At 48.6% G+C, this 17,428-nt stretch overlaps 1 protein-coding gene across 1 annotated transcript in view; it reads left to right on the top strand.

Annotated features, from left to right (window-relative positions):
- Nucleotides 1-17,428, top strand: part of LOC8053829 (LIM/homeobox protein Lhx1) — a 221,651-nt gene that overhangs the window by 57,886 nt on the left and 146,337 nt on the right. The window lies entirely within an intron of this gene.

Below are 17,428 nucleotides of genomic sequence, written 5' to 3'. Positions count from 1 at the left end.
TTCAGGTCGTGCAGTTTCTTCTAAACGGGTACTCCCTGGACCGACCATAAGAACTTGCAATTCCCCTCGCGTTTTTTTTTTTTCTTTTTTTTTTTTTTTTTTTTTTTTGCAGCGCGTTTTTTGGGTTGAGATCTTTTCTCTCGGCTCCTAGTTGCGATCGCGAAGGGCCGATAAGACAGAGTCGGACGTCGTTGCGAAAAATCTCACTGCACGGACAGCTCTGCTCTCCTTCCAGTCTTTCGAGGACAGTGTTGCACCACTTTGGGTACGGCCCGCACGCGTAACGAGCGCGCGCTTATGGCAAGGCGTTGCTGCCAGCCTTGTGACCGCACGCGGATCGAAGGAAAACCGATTCGTAGCTGGCAGGAAAAGTGCTCATATAAGCATGATAGATTTTTCGGGCTACGGACCGTGCACTCAGTGGACTGGGGCGCGCCGCAATCTCTCGGAAAGGATTGCTGCCATACTTCTCCAACTCTCTCTCTCTCTCTATATATATATATATATATATATGTGTGTGTGTGTGTGTGTGTGTTGCAAACTCGAAAAAATCGAGGCTGATTTGCCATGGGGCTATAGAGATTAAACAATACAAAAAGCAACTAAAAAGTAAAAAAAAAAAAAATCTTTCTTTCAGAAAGGAAAAAACGAAGATTCAGTTTATTTTTAAAACAATGTAAACAGGGCTTTTAGTTGAAAGAAGCGGGCTAGGTTAATTTAAGCAACCCTTGGGTTAAGAACTACGCCTGCCCCTCACGTGCCGATATCTTCATTTTTCCGGTACCTTTAAGTTTGCATTCGTAGAAAAAAAAGTTTATATAGTCCTCTTTAAAGGTAGCAAAGCACTTGTAACCTATGTTCCTTCAGAAAGAGAGAATTTTTTTGTCCCTGAAAGCACGGGAGCAAAGTTTCTCTGTCGTCTTCATCTCATTGTGGCGGCCCTGAATCGAGCAAATAGAGCCCAATAAGGCTTAACAAGGACGCTCGGACGCTACGTCTAGTGTACGGTGCGAGAGGAGCAGCAAATAAAAGCCTAACACGAGCTTTCCGCGAAATATGTTTATTTCCGAAGCGAGGTTTCCCCGCAGGTAAAGAAACTTGCGTTCTGAAAGCAGTCACTCGGTCTCCTCCTCGTCAACACTGCGATGTTAAACGGACACATACGATACCCAGTTACTTAGCGCACTTTTACGTCGAGCCTTTGCCATGCCTCGAGCCAGAACTCCTTCCTCAGCACCGCACATTACGGAGCAGTGGTAAACTATTCGCGAAACCAAAGGCCGCTCTAAAAAGAGCGAATTCGAGACAGCCTGCTTGGTTATTGTTGCACGGTAACAGGCACGTAGCCAGGGGGGCGGCCCATGGGGCCGCCCTGCCCCCCCCTCCCCCCCCCCCCCCCCCCGAAATCTTCCATTTTGCTGGGACCTCCTCTCCCCCCTCCCCTCCATACAGCGTTTTGTCATGCCCCCCCCCCCCCCCCCCCCCCGAAACAAAATCCTGGCCACGTGCCTGCACGGTAACCAGAAAACACAGCGAAGCGTGAAAAAAGGTTAAATCGCTCGCCACCAGATGGCAAGGTCAAACTGAGTAATTACAAGTGGCTAGGCTTGGTAGCGCTAGGTTCCGCTCAATTCGTGGGTCACCAAATATATTTTATTTGCTTACGCCAATATTGCGCTTTCGGCTTCTTTCTTATACATACATATACGAGCATTACGCGTACACGAACATCAGCCGAACATATACAACGAGCACATTTGCATACACAGCACATACAAACATCAAAACAAGAGTGCACTACCCCAATTACTAATTCCGAGCTCTGGAAGCCTTTTATTCTCGTCGTTTAGAAGGTATGGTTTTTCTCGATGACCACCCAAGCGATGAATAATATTCCTAGCATGTAGAGTCTTTCTCAGTAATGTCATTCCTCCGAAAGTATTTTGAACAGCTCAGGGGATGAATTCCTTAATAAAAATTAAACGCTCATGCCGTAATTATTTGAAAGCCGATAAAACAAACCGCTTCAATGCGATTCCAAGTCATGTGTTTGCTTCCCCGCACAGCACAGCGTAGAATGGCGCCAAGGAAGCCAGTTTTCTATCGTAATATATGTTTTTTTCTATTTGTGCTGTTCGCGCACGGCTGCAATTGTCGTCTTGAATTAATCTCCGTGGAGGGGGTATTCACTCAGCTGGAAGCGATACTTCATGGGCAGAGAAATCGCTTTTCGACCAATATGAATGCAGTCCAAGCCGCGAATCGCGGCAGGTGTTAAGTGTACGGAGCTGCGCCATGGTGACCTCGAAAACTTCCAGCGCTCATCATAGCGCGCCTTAGAGGGAAGTTTCTGTAGGAACCTAAGTATATTTAAACAGTAAAATAAAATACAGCTTTTTACGTACTTTCCGTCATATCTCAAGACTGTTTAGTCCTTCCCCCAGAGCGCAGTCGCTCTCGTAAAGACGACAACAGGAAATCGCAGACGACAGTCACATTGGCCAGTGTACGATAGGAGCTATACGGTTCAGGCTAGCGTTCCAACATGACTAGCCGCAGGTCGACCGATTGCCCCGTAATCCCTCAAGCGGTCTTAAAACTCTTTAATGTAAAGCGGAATGCCAACCTGCGACACTCCGCCCCCTTCGATCAAGGCCCGACGAACGGCATCAATGCCCGACACATTACGTGATCTCATCTTGCTGTATACATCACTGATACGCGAACGCCTGGCCACTCGGTAACGCGTTCACATTGGCGACAATTCCAGCCTTCGTTCACAACGCACAGCGCTGCCATCGCTATGTTGTTGCTATGTTGCTGAAACGCGGGAATACAAAACCAGGTTGATGGTCGGTTGGCACCTGGCATCAGGAAATAAAGCCGAACGCGGTACAGAAGCCACTCAGCCACCCGGCAGCAAATCCTGCCTGTCTTGGACGCAGTTTCCGCGATTTCCGTAACGTCGTCGAGGTCGACACCGTGGGGTCGACACGTCGTTCCGCGGGGTTCCGCAATCCGGAGTCCGTCATCTTAGCCCAGTGTGTGTATACGTAGCGCTACTGGCACTGCTCCGGAAATCGCTGTTTCTAAAGCCTGTTCGCTCGTTTGATAAAATTAGCGGTAAAAACGTCAATGCAACCGAGATGTTCTGCACGTTTAGACTGGGAGACGGAATCACAGGCGGCCATCGCTGCTGCTGTAGCTCAAATCAACTCAACAAAGTTTATTAAACACCGCGCGTGACGAGCTCGAAAGAATTAAACCGAAAGAAGATGAGGCGAGAGGGCGAAATGTTTCTCCCGCCTGCCTGAAGAAGGAGAAGAACGTCTCGTTCCTCCCTTCTTCTCGTGTCCGCTTGGTGGCGCGTCAGTAGTAGAGAGGAAATAGGAGGAAAACGCGCCGTTGCTATCTTTTTTTTTTTTTTTTCTTAGAATGTGGTTACACGCGCACGTTACATGCCTTAGTGCAGGAGACCAAAAATCCTCGCCTTGGGGTTTACTTAGATCTCTGCGCCAATCCCAATCTTCTCGAGGTCAATTAGGTAAGTCATGAAGTACTTACGAGAGCTTTAGTGGACACTGAAGTAAACATTCAGAACAAGGAACGTATGAACAAATATGGCTCCTGAAAAGCGCTCGAAATTCTATTAAAAATATTATACAAGCTTGATTATGCTGACAAAGACTGGCAAGCAAAGCACAGAATGTGTGATCGGCCTTCCAGAAGAGAAGAGAAGGGCACCTGAACGGCAGCGCCTAGCGAAGATTCGCAGTCGCTTCTGACATACGCCGTGAGATGGCGCAGCATTGCACAGCGAATGCTGTGCAATGCGTCGCGCGAATGACTTAGTTGTTGCATGCTCCGACTCCCGACATGTCGTTTTATCTTTGAACGCTTCTCTTTACAATACTTATCCTGTATGTCATGAAAAAGGCTGACGGGAGATCCCGTAGAAGGGTTGATGCTGACACTTAGAGTAACGAAAAAATAGTCAGAGTGCAGGCGAGCTGGTGTAAGTTGAACATGATTGTAAACCTGAGACTGGGGCAGAAAAGAGAACACAACAGAAGGTAGTAAAAGAGGAGGCAACGTCTCAAATAATAATAACAAGAAAAGGCAACGTCTCTGAGACGTTGCCTCCTCTTGTACTACCTTCTGTTGTGCTCTCTTTTCCGCCCCAGTCTCAGGTTTACAATCATGTTCAACTTAGAGTAAGTTACAGCTCAAAATGGTGGGGCGCCTGCGAGGGAAAGGAAGGCTGCGGGAGGAGGAAGCAGACGGAACGCTGGAGAGGAGAGAGTGAAACCTCTTCCTCTCTCCAGCGTTCCGTCTGCTTCCTCCTCCCCGTCCTTCCTTTCTCTAGTCCTACTTTCTTGTGTTGCAACTATAGAAGATACAATTCGAAGCAGCTAATTTTTTTTTTTTTACTGCAGAGTGAAACGTTGTCTGTCAAAACTTTTCTAGAAGCTAGAGGGTTTCCGGTGTTCTGGACTGTAAACTGTATTTTATTTAAAAGGCCGGAAAGCATCGAACACGTCTTCTTGAATGGCTGGGCGCCTTCCTTTCTTGGGACGTGCTTCAGCGGATCTTTAAAAAAGAGCTCCTTTGGTCTCCTTTTTGCATTCGGTATTTTTCGGTAGACAGCGAACCGGCGCCACACGACATAATGATGCTCCTGGGGCTATTTGGAAAAGCAGAATGGCTGTGCGACATGCAGATGTCAGTGTCGGAAGCATCCGGGAATACTTCATTGAGAGCAGTGCTGTACTTGTTCCTGAAAAAGAGGAACGAAAGCTCGTTCCTCGTTCCTTCTGATTTTTGGAACACGTTCCCGTTACAAGTTCCATCTGTGAGAAAGGAACTCGTTCACGTTACAGCTTAAGAAATGGAACCCATCGTTACGTATACGTTACGTTGGTATTTTGATAATTACCACATATATTTAGATGAAACAAAGTTTTGTGTATCCCATCAAATGGCAACGTGACGGAAGGACATCTAAAGAAGAAAACAAGCGGAAGCAAGGTCCCACTAATGGATAAATTCTTTTTTTTTTCTTTCTTAAATCTCAGAGTTTTACCATATCCATGAATGTGCGATGGAGACGGCACTCGTTGTGGCAGTTACAAAGGAAGACAAGAGAGGTTCGATGATGCCCTCCCAACAACGCGCGTCCTCGCCACGCCTATCGGGCACGAGTTCCGTCGGAGATCTTGCAGCAATGACTAAACGACCCGCTTATCAGTCTAGCACAAACTGACGCGCACATTCCAACATGTCTTATTCCCACCTTCTTACGCTGGAGAGGAAATGGAGAAAAGAGTAGGGCTCTTGGAAGGTTAGTCTTGAAAATTGCCAGTCCTGCTTCGTGAAGGTCGGATTCGTTGTTCAGTTTGAAGGTGGGGTAGAAGGGGAAAGGAAATAAAGGTTAACTTTTTTGTGTGTTTTATGTGATCAATGCTCGGGATCAGGCACGTAGCCAGGGGGGAGGCCCATGGGGCCCGGGCCCCTCCCGAAATCTTCTATTTTGCTGGGACCTCCTCTCCCCCCTCCACCTCATACAGCATTTTGTCATGGGCGGGCCGCCTCCGAGAAAAATTTCTGGCTACGTGCCTGCTCGGGATACAAGTGCGCGCTCGACGTCTGGTAACCTGTTATTTTGTTCTAACTGTAGGACTGTTTGCGGAAGTTCAGTGATGGCAGTAGTCGGCCTTAGATTTCTGGGTGTATGAGGATTCGTGGAAGTAAAGAAAGTAACTGAGTTTGAAACGTCCCCTTCTCTGTATCGTTTTCTTCGACGAAAATTTTTGTTTTTTGTTCCGTACTCTCGGGCACTGAAAACAGGATCAATGACCACCAGCTCGCTGGCATCTGACTGTTACCAAGCGAGAATCGCACAAAATAAACCATAAAATAAGTAGCAGAAAAATTATCTAGATAGTACTTTTTGGAACGATATTTTCTTTATTATTTTTAGAAACTAGGTAAAAATTACACCTTTGGAGGTGAAAAAAAGGAACGCCGTTCCCTTCTCCGTTTCCGTCAAAACGTAACGAGTTCCCGTTTCAGTTCCAAGGCAGAATGGAACAGCAATGTTTCCCCGTTCCGCCTAAAAAAAAATAACGCGTTTTAGTAACGCCGTTTTGTACAACATTGATGGAGAGTATGAAATGCCTTGGGGGATGCTATACGGCACTAGCAGGCACCAGTAGTCTTTTATCCTCATTGCTGTTCGTTGGTTGGTTTGCCAGTGTGTGTGTCTCTATAGCTGATTTCTTTTGCTTGTTCCCAAAATTGCGCTGTCTGTATTGATTGTTTAACGTCAAACCAATAATATATAAGAATAATAAAAAAAACGGGATAGCTTATTTGACAAAGCACTTGGCTTACAATTTACAGCTGGTGAGTTCAAATCCTGCCGGGGGTTTGAAGTTTTGTTATATGGTTTTCTTTGCAGCCGGCCGTTACAGCCAAAGGTTACAGAACTAAATAGAAGTCGGCTGATAAAACACACTCTACGTTAAAACCAGTTTAAAGAAAGAGGGTACTACTGTTAATCTTCGAAAAGGCGACAAGCACGCACTCTCCCGTTTTTCGCGTCAGGCTTTCAAGCCTCTGAAGGTCGCCTTTCCGGTACGCACACCAGCATTTGCTCTCCGGACCAAGTGATAAGATGGCGCTATCATGCTGCGACTTCGGCGCGCTCGGCTGTGGTTTTTCGTAGCCTCGTATACATTTCTATACAGTACAAAGAACACGCGAGGCGGTACTCCTGAGAGACCAAGAAACAAAGCGAAAACGCAGCCCTCCGCGCGCGCATAAACCTCACGCTGTCAGCCGCAGGCGCTGAGTCTCTTGACATGGGCCCTTGGCAGAGACGCTGTGCCGGCGCCGTTGCGTGTCGAGGTGTGTGCATGCGGCGGCGAGCGGGAGCCCCCGAGGGCTCAGCGGCCCATCCCACCGTCGACGGTTGTCCTTGGCGTGCTTGCAGGGGGCCCCGTTGCCTCCGAGGCGGTCCCCGTCAGCCGCATAATCCGGGGCGGCTTATGCGGGCACACCTCCGCGGCTGGCAGGAACCACCGTCGCCTCCTGCGTCGCAGAACAGACTGCCCGGTGCATTTGTTGCTTTGCTTCGTGTTCCCTGTCTGCTTCGGAAGATGCCTCGTGTCTCGAGGGGCTTCGTCGAAGAAGGACCGCGGTGGGACTTCGCGGAAACGGCCAGGAGTCGGCTCGGAGCTCGCCCGCTGCTGACATAGGAGGATGAAGCGAAGAGGGGATGTTCGCGCACGGATTACGCGCGAAGAGGCGTTGCGGGGAAGAAACAGCGCCTGGACGGCTTTTTTCCAACTTCTTCGAGCCTTCGTTTCGGTGGAGTTGAGACCGGAGAGAAAGCTGGTCTTCGACGGTCTGTCCGCCGCCCCGCATGTTCGCAGAAGGGCAGAATGTAGTCTTGTCTTGTTCGCGGGTTTAGCGATGATTGAGCAGAGTTCAAGACGCTGGCTGTCAAAAACTAGGCTTTTGTGTCGTTCTTCATTTGTAGGACGTGTTCTTCCAGTACCGTTGTACCACCAGTACGAAGAAGGCTATGAATGGGTTCATTTTTATCCTTCTGTTTGATTTGAACGTTGTCTTTCGCCAGTAGTGGAAGTTTATTGTTTTTGTGGTTAAGATGACAACTGGACCTACCCATCCGAGTGTCGTCCGATCTAACACTACAAGTTTTCAAGCTTTGCTTGCTGAATGCCACATCGCGAGGCCGTGACTTTCAGAGGTAACTGTTCTAATTCGTCTTTTGGCAAATAAGGTGTCAGCAGTGCGCTCGCCCGTGTGCCCTTGCTGTCTGGGCACAGGGGCAAAGCTTGCGAACTACAGTATTATTTGTATTGCGAGATCCTAATGGGAGCTTTCTTTTCGGACACACTAAATTTCGATAAAGTGATCGCATAGACGGAGTAAATCTTTTTTGCGAACCCTTTTTTTTTTTTTTGTTTCAACTGTTTCAACAAAAAATATTTAACAACTTCAACATTGCCCTATCGTTTTAAAATGGTTTTATGGTATTCTAAGCAACAACATAAACTAATGTCATGATACTTTAATTCACTACATGCAGCTCCCTGTTTGGAAGGCCAAAAAGGTTCTGCTGCAGGTGCTTGCAACGCCTAGCATAATCGTAATTGTACGAAAAAAAGTAAGAACACTATATCCTAACCTCCATCTCTCTCAATAAATCTCTCTCCCTTTCTTTTTTTTCCTTTTTCTCTTCTTCTATACTTCTCTCGACAGTGAAAAATATGGCGCTCCTTCTTAACGTAATAATTCCTCCGAACCTCGCGAGCCTCGACATCAGAGCAGATACCGGAGCCCTCCGAATATTTTTTTCTCGAACCAAGCTCCAGACATAATTAAGGGCAACATCCTGCGTTCATGGGCCCGCCACGCATACCAGGAGGAGTCGTGTGCGGCGCTCTGTGCCCCCGGTGGCATCGCTCGGTTGTGTTCCCCGTCTGACACAATGTTCCGGTTGTTTACATGGATCACCGGTGAGCTCGCCGCTGACACGAAGCAACGCACCGCTCCCCCCACAGCACGCCGAAACGAAGAAAAAAAATCCGCGAAAAAAAGGAAGACCTTCTGGTGGAAGAACAGCGGAGTCTTCGAGGAGGAGCGCGGACGACTCTTGAGAGATGAGCGCAGCACGGGCACTCGGTGCTGGTGGGGACGCACAGGCGCGTTGCCGCGCGCGCGGGGAGTGGTCCCCGATCGCGCAGCGGGGAGGCACGGCCGGGTGGGAGCGGCCGAGCTCGCGAACCGACCAGCGTCAGGCGTGGCCGCCGCATCAGAGCAGTGCCTCCCCAAGGGCCCGCGAAGACGCCGAGTGGCGCGCGTGGAAGCGCGGAGGACGCTATGCGAAGGCATGCGCGGAAGGCTTGTGCACACGAGGCCGGAGCTAGGCCTAGGAAGGCTTAGCTAGGCCTAGGCGGATGCTGTTTGCCAGACTGTAGACTCGATCGACGACCTATCTGGCGGAGTATAGCTACAAACTCATGCGTCCCCAAAATAAACGTTTCCGTTTTTATTTCGGTTAGGCCAGAGCTTGAGACTGAATCACTTTGGAGTGATCGCCTGCTCTTCTCAGAGGTGTGAGGCGCTATTTTGAAAGGCCATACTGCGTCGTAGACAAGCACACTCCATTTTCATTTGGTGCCATGTATTATTATAAAGCGTCCTTTGAGTATCGTTTCTCGTATTCTTCGAAGCCGACCTACGTCTCCCGGACGAAACAACACTGTGCTGCACATAATTCCAGCTTGTTCAGGTTCTTTACCAGTGCATGGTTGGTTGAGGCCTACACTCTTAGTCTGGTAGCGGCTAATGACAAGCCTACATAATATTTAGGCACGCTATATTTTGACATGACAAGAGCGTAAACCAGAAAGTAGCCGTGAAATTCCAGAACTCTAGCAGGAGTCGTCACAAGAGCAACTATGGCTGCGCTTGCGCCTTATCCTCGGGGTGTTCATCCAGGAAGCCGCCGAGGCTATGAGCTTCCACACGGAAGTGATCCCATATATATATACGTCGCATTCAAGGGGGCGCGCAGTTGGTGCGTCACTCCCACTGCTCCCAGAGGCGACTCGAGAGTGGAGAAGCGGAGCAGAAAGTGCACTGTCGTCAAGTTTCTCGCGGCCTCTCTCTGTGGACTGGACGACTGCCTCTGCCGCGATGACAGGCGTCTGCAAGAAGCGACTAGTTCTTGCGCAGCTTGGGTTCTCCTGAATGAATCCGTTGTTTCTTTCACAATGCCCTTGGGTTAAGAAACCGAAGCTGAAGACCTGACCATGTCGTTCTCAGGCAAGGCCCCAGATTTTTCTATGCCTCCCTTGTATAATTTAATTGCTGTTTCTGAAATCTCTTTGGGAGAGAGAGAGGGGGGGCGTTCGCAATCCCCCTGTTGCGACGCCACTGCAAGAGCTTGCTATGAGTGCGCCTTCACGCCGGCATTGAGAAAACGTACAGCCCGGGACTAATTTCCAAATCATAAACGCTCGTAAGTTGACTAGCGACTAAGCCCTACTCAAAAACAAAGGGAAAAAAAAAAAAGAAGATCTCTGCAATCTATTTACGGAATTTACGAGTATGGTTTCTGAAATTAACTCAAATTAAGTCGTGCTTTCTGCAAATTAAATCATGCATCCCACTCACGCCAATCGATGTATTTTTTTTCCTCGTTTTTTGTTCTCCCTTCAGCCACGATCTTTATGCTCCCAGCATCCTATCACAATCTATTTGACAGGAGTGCTCAACACCCACTTCCATCTTCCTCGCACTCACCCTCTCTCCGTAAACGTTTTGTTTCTCCGCTCAGAATACAGTCTTCCATACTGGCTTTTTGCTCGATGTCTGCATTTCTGCTTAATCTAATCTAACCGACTGCCCGAACCAACCACCGAAATGATACCCTTCGTTCATCACCTGTTGCCTCAATTCGGCCGCGCCTTTCATTGCATGCCCTCACTTACCTCGAATGTTTACCCCCTTGCTCTACCACTTGGTATATGGAGCGCATTCCCAAAATCAGCCTTAAAGAAGAAATCACCTAAATGTCTGCGAACTGCGTCTACGCGTATTTATCACGCGATGGAATTAAGACAACACCGACTTTCATTGCTTGTCTCGCTGAACTGAGCAAAAACGAAAAGCATAGCAATCAAGAGACCTGTACACACTATAGAATGGGATTCGAAGTGCCACCCCTTTTTTTCCGTTAGCAGCGCCAAAACGAAGGACTCCATCTTTTGGTCTTGCCAAGGCCAGCCTGAGCGGGTAGAGCGCACGCTGCCTTGATCGAGGTTAGGGTTGGAGTCGCCGGTTCTGCCGCTGCCAACACTCCCCGATAGATACACCCGTTCAGGGCCTGGGAATACGCAATGAGTTTGGTGGTGCCGCTAAAGTAAAAAGCCGCGCGTTACTCCGATGATATGTCGTCAGAAATCGACCTCCGATTGCCGTGGATATGTAGCCGCTCTGTAGTCAACAACTTAAAGCAGCGCAGTAAATTACGTTTCGATAACGTTGCCTCGCCTGACATATCGGAGAACGTACTGGGGGCGTTCAGCGAGCGATAATGCTGCTCGAGAAATGCCCTTCGAACGAGCATCACGGAGAAACGTGCACGGAACTCATTGTGAGACGCGAATGCTGGCGAACTCCTCGTTCTTCCGAGGAATTCGTCTGATTTATCGTCGGATCCAGTAAATTTTATATGGGTCAATAATGTTACCGACAGGAAAAAGGCGTAGTTGGCATGCATGCATTGAAGAGTGTTCGTTGAAAAGAACTCCTTAAACGTCGTATTTCTATTGTTGTTGTTTTTTTTTCAGATTTTTAAGACGAATTAACACGTGTTAAAATAAAATTATACAAACTATTTGCCATCCCAGTTTATGCTTTTTTGATTGGATGATATTTACACTTTATAATTTATATACCTACAAAAACTTGAAAAAAAAACTTCCTGTTTTTTTTTTTTTTTTTGCATCTCCCCAATACGGGTGCACACTTACTCCACAACAACGTAACAGCCTCAACCACCAATGCTCCGAAACAGACACGAGGCGAAACCGTAATCGTTATTCAGAACTTTCTCACCAACCGTCGACTCACGTGGGTAAACAAAGAGCGCAGTTTTCTCTATTTCCCCACGCAACAAAGGCGTTCGGAACGAAAAACCCAATTTCGCGGCATTATCTTTTGTTTTCAATTCCGCTTCCACCGTACCGCGAACCGCGTATGCTTCTGCGGCCGCCCATTTAACGGCCACCACGTGCAGGAAAACAAAACGGCAACCGTTCCTCATATTCGCCTCCTCAATTCCGCGCGAAAAGGGTCCCCTCCCTCCCGCGCGCGCAAAACGGCATCAAATGCAAGACTCGGCCGCACTCTGCCGCGAGGCAAAGCAGCAGCAGCAGCAGCAACAACAAGGCCTCCTTTTCGCGAGCGATGCAAGCACGTTATTTGCGCGTCGTGGATTAAGACCTCCCACTTTTGTTGCTTTTGCCATCCTCTCGCGAACGCATAATCCGCGGCGCGGGGCGAGCGCGCGCCTGTGCGCCTTGATACAGGGAACCCCCCCACGAAGAGGAAAACGGAGAGACCGAAGCCAACAAAAAGGAACGAAGCATTTTTCGCCGCCCCGAACGAGAAACAATGAACAGCCGTTTGCCCCGAATCTTATTTGTCTAACCGCCGAGAAAATAGCTCGATTAGGCGACGCGGAATTCCAGCCGCTCGCTGTATCAGCCATACCGTCTATATCCGCTCGTGAGAAGAGCGCGAATTGAGACGCATTTTCTAGGCTCTTTTTCTTCTTTTGACTGTCGTATTTATTATTTTTAAATTGGTCTTTATTTGTTTGTTTGTTTTTATTTTTTAATATGAATCACGAGTGAGTAAACATAGTGGGAAGAACATGGACGTCAAGCTGCGCAAACGTCCGCGATAATCCGAGTTCCGCGGTATGAAACTGGAAATCGTGAACGATGAACGATGTATCAGAGCGCGCGGCAACAAAGAACTCTTATGTTGCTCGAGGGTTTTCCTGTCATCTAAAGAGCCCTGTGCAGCGTTAACATCAGTTGCACGAGCCTTAGCACTATAGAGTGAATACTCGTTGCGCCCGAAGAAAGTTTTTTTGCAGAACGATTGGCTTTGCCTTTTGTATACACCGTCGCTGCACAAGAGCCGTAAGATGGTATGTGGTGTAGCGAAGCCTACCTTAAAAAACCTTAAAAAAAGACGTTATTAATTAAAAATACAATGCTGAAACCTTCTGTACTTGCCGGCCGGTGCCGGTTGTCGAGGGAGCTCCATTTTCTTCCGTGGGAAAAGGCTATTGGCCGTGGCGTCTGCCCAGCGGCATCGCATCTCGCAGCCCATGCTGCGTCCAAAGAAGCAGCCGCAGCCAGGGCGCCTACTTAGGGGGCAGCCAATCGCGCGTGGGGCCCCGGCATGCAAGTTCCAAAGGGCAGGCTGCAGCCTGGCCGGGCTCATTTTTATACGCCAAAGATAAAGCTGCCCCAGGAACGAGGCGTGGTTCGTTACTGCGAAGCCGAGGAGCCGCCGCCGTACAAGGGAGCGGCTCCCGATACGCGACCGAGCCTTGGGCCAAGCCGCCTTCTGGGCTGCGCGGGACACAAGCGTAAATCACTCTGGACAACCCGCGGCGGGTGTGCGTGCAGCGCCCGGCTACGCCTGTAGCGCTTGCGTACTCCTGGAGACAGTGGGGAAGGCAGGTCATGTGTAGCCGTCTCGCGGCTGCTGACGTTCGAACACAGTGTACAACAGCACATTGCGTGACATCCGTGCAAGATTATTTCGGTGTAATAATTAGAAATATCGAAATATTAAAAAAATATAATTTGACGAATAGGCATCTAGGCAGCTGGAAGCTCTTTATTGAAGTGGCCTCCTCGATGTCTGTACTGTAAATAATTTAGCCAGAGCAGTATATAGGGCTGGGCCCTGGGGTCTTTAACGTCTAGCACGCAGTAATGGTATACGTGCAAAAAGTAGGAACTCAGAGATAGGCACCACTTCTACAGCCATTAACAAAATAAAAACAGCGAGGCACCTCTTTCTCATGCAATGCCTCCAAGACGTGCTCGTTGCCTTCAACCGTGCTCCGGCTACGCCTGCACGCCGCAGGCTCAAGATACGCCGAAGCATCATCGAAAGTGGAAAGCTCGTGGTGGAAGCAAGACAGCCGAAGGACCTCTCTGCCGTTCTAGTCCCGTCAGCGACTATAGTATTCGACGCGCAGCGGTTGTCCGAGCAAATGACACCAATCGATTGGTCACGAGCGCTGCCTCGCGGTTCGGAAGGTCGCAGGACGATCTACAGCACTTGCGGGGAGTTTGAGTCTTATGTGTGAACTTTTGCGAAGAGTTTGAGTCTTATGTGTGAACACTTGCGGAGAGTTTGAGTCTTATATGTGAGCAGATAGCGATTGCGGAGGTATACAGCTCGAGGCTCGTGCCTCCAAGCTTGCATCAAAGACGTGCATACCTCTGTCGTGATGGGACTCAAATGGTCGAGACCGTCATTGGGATTGGCGGTCCCGCATTTAATATCGCGCTAAAAAGAGCGCGGATTGGAGCTAGAATGCGCTCTATTCATTCGTCAGGTTTGTCAGGGTCGCCGACCGACGGGCAAACAAAAACCAACGGGCGCGAGGACTAATTGAATGTATCTCTACTATTCAAAGAGGCCTAACGAAGTTCTGCGGGCACTGAGGACGTTCACGTTTATTTAGTTTGCATTATCTCGTCTAAATGTCGCCACTTTGTTTTTGTTTTTGTTTTTTCTTTTTCGTTTTTTTTTTTTTACATGAACGGTGTGTTTTCCCTCAGCACGTGATCCGCTCCCATGCAGTCGATCAAAAAATAGTAGACCAAAACAACAAACAAGAAGTCAGTCAGTGACTCACGAAACTGTGACACACCTTTCGACACTTCTTTCGAATAACAAGGCGGGCACACTTAGATACCCCTGTCTTGAGCGTTATCGCGAAAACGAGCACCGACAAGTGATCGAGTGGCGTTCATCCCACGAAAACAAAGTGCACAGTATATGATAGACCCCTTTCGAAAGTGTGCCCTCTGTTGAAAGCTGCGGAGTTCCTGCACAATGACGGACACATGTGCGAGCTTCTTAGGCTTAGACGCGTCCCGCTGCTCACCAGCCCTCGTATAGCAGGAGCGCAGTCCAAACAAGTCGCTCCGCGGTGTGTGGTTGTACTACCATTGTGCAGCAGACCGAATTACTTACCAATCGGCACGTGACTTTTGAAACGGCTCTATTTTTCCTGGTGTTTTGTAATCTTTCGTAGTCGTCACAAATATATACAGGGTGTCACAAAAAAAAAGTTTTTTTATTGCCAAGAAAAAAATCTAGGCATTGCCGAACGATCATTCTCCGCCCAAAGGTAGCGCTAGAGGTCACAACCAGATGCCGAAATTTCAGCCCGATCCGATAACTTATTCAAAAGTTATAAGTGATTTTCTAAACATTTCAATAGGAGAATGGCGGCCGACGGAGTTTTCGAATGCATGGGGCTCTATGGCACCAGAAACCGGAAACGGGCAAAAATGGGCTCCATTTTCGCATTAAAATTTTCAGAAAATCACTTATAACTTTTGAATAAGGTATTGGATCGGGCTGAAACTTTGGCATCTGGTTGTGACCTCTAGCGCTACCTTTGGGCGGAGAATGAGCGTTCGGCGATGCCTAGGTTATTTTTGCAGTAAAAACCCTGTAATTTTTTTTTGTGAAACCCTGTATATAAATGTGAGGTTAATAGATCTTGTCACCACTCTTTATCGATGAATGTTTGCCTAATGCCGCGAAGTGGCCTTATCCTGCAAAACAAGTAATTGTCTCGATTAAAGTAACTGGGTCCTGGGAAAGTAGCACCAAGTTCCCCGAAGGGTCTCAATTTAGTTCATGGTATAAATAATTTCTCCTTCACCTCTTCATTCTTCATAAGCTGATCTATAGTTTCGCTACTGACGGCTATCCCCGCACCAGCGAAGCAAGCGTTCATCTTCGTGCTTGGATGCAGTGAAAAATTATTTACCTTTCTCAAAATACGCGAGAAGAGAAATATCAGTGTACGTTACCTGGGGAGATAAGCATGGTTGATAAGTTGATTACATACACAGTACCACAGACGCTCGTACTGACGAAGAAAGCTTTCAGTACGATGAAGCTTCATAGCAATCCTGGCGCGACTAGTTCAGAATGACCATTTCGAAGCTTAGAAAAGTTGAATGGCAACTGAGACAGATCAGCCAATCACCTTACCAGGTTTGGCCGTCTCTATGTTGATATTTGTTTGTGGGCAGGGAAGGCAATGCTACTATACTTTGCCAGGGTCCAGTGACTTTAGTAATAATAAATCTTCGTTTTGTCTTTGTTTTTTTCTGCCATTCAAGATACATTGGACCAATTTTAAACTTAGGTGCGTCTCTTCGGAGAGACGCGCGTGAGCGAGTATGACACTTTTTGTGCGAGCGCAGCACCTGAGCAACGGCAGCCAGTGGAGCGTGGAAGGCAGCTGCTCTGTGTCGCAAATCACGCGGCGCCGGTAGCCACAGCTCGCACGAAAAAAAATCAACGGTAATATAGGAAAAGTAATAAAAAAAAAACCGGGTGATTTAAAGGCGGAAGAAATTTCCGAGGAACGCCGCCGCCCCTTGACGTGTGCTCCTGAACATGCAAACGCCCGCACGCGCTCTCACGTTCACAAAAGGAGACTTCAGTCAACGACGGGCACGGACGCATTTCGATGATAGACGGTTTCTCGTAGTTCGAGAAACGCTCACGCTGTCATCTCCCTCGAAGAAATACGTGCCCGTAAAAAAAGAACAGCAGCTTATTGCTGCGAGATCATTGGCGCCTGAATAGATTCGCATGAAAGGTTCTTTCTATTTGAACATTTAATCATCCGTTCGGAGTCAAGCATATCAACGCAACTGCGTGAGGTACTCCCACTATAGTAGAGGTAATTAGGGCTTTAAACTCGCTACGAAGTGGTTGACAGTGAGCCCATACAAACTCACACAATGCTAACCTATAGTAAGCAACTGCTAACTCTCCGCTCCGCTTTCCCACATTGACATCTCTCCATCACCGAGAAGAGCAGAACCGGCCTGCCGCCTGACTGAGCCAACTTCAGTTCTCAATATTCACCTGCAGTTATTTCCCATGTCTACCTTACTGTTTCTCAACAGTGAAAGAGAACAACCAAGTGCGGTTAAGACTTTTCTCTCCCCGTGTTGGTTGGCCATAGGGGCATGTCCGAAGTGACCACTGGCCCGTGCTACTCGACCCAGCGTAAACAGGGGCCACCGCGAGATGCGGGCGCTCTGCCTGAGCCTTACACCCTGTATTACGTGTAATGAACCGCAGAAGACGCTGCGAGCCATCCCAGCCAAAGCGGCGTTGTGTCTGTATCACGTGACCAGGTGCCCCGCGCGTCGTTCCGCCCGTCCCGATGGTCACGTGGCCCTTACACGGCATTAAATTGGCTTTGGTGGCTGGTGGCGTCCTCTGCGGTCCGTTGTGTGCTATAGTCATCCAGCGGCCAACGGGAGTGAGACGAGTGCTATTTGCGCTGGACACCGGGCCCTCACGCGCGAGCCGGAGGCTCCGATTGAAAAGCGGTACGTAATTAGTACGGACTTTCGCTCGAGCGCTATCCCTCTCCTCTTTGTGTGGAGCAGACAGAAGTTCCGCCGTGGTTCGCTGCCCTCGTGCGGTCGAAGTTGGAGTGTCTGTCCAGGGTAGGAGGCTGCTTTGGTTTGAAGATGGCGCTTATGCAGGCAGGCAGCTAACACTGGGCCAAGACAAGTATACGCACTTC

The sequence above is a fragment of the Ixodes scapularis genome, unplaced genomic scaffold (assembly GCF_016920785.2).
Source record: "Ixodes scapularis isolate PalLabHiFi unplaced genomic scaffold, ASM1692078v2 PGA_scaffold1__304_contigs__length_218370807, whole genome shotgun sequence".
Lineage (NCBI taxonomy): Eukaryota > Metazoa > Arthropoda > Arachnida > Ixodida > Ixodidae > Ixodes > Ixodes scapularis.
The sequence above is the reverse complement of the archived record's forward strand: the minus strand, read 5'-3'. Positions and strand labels throughout refer to the sequence as shown.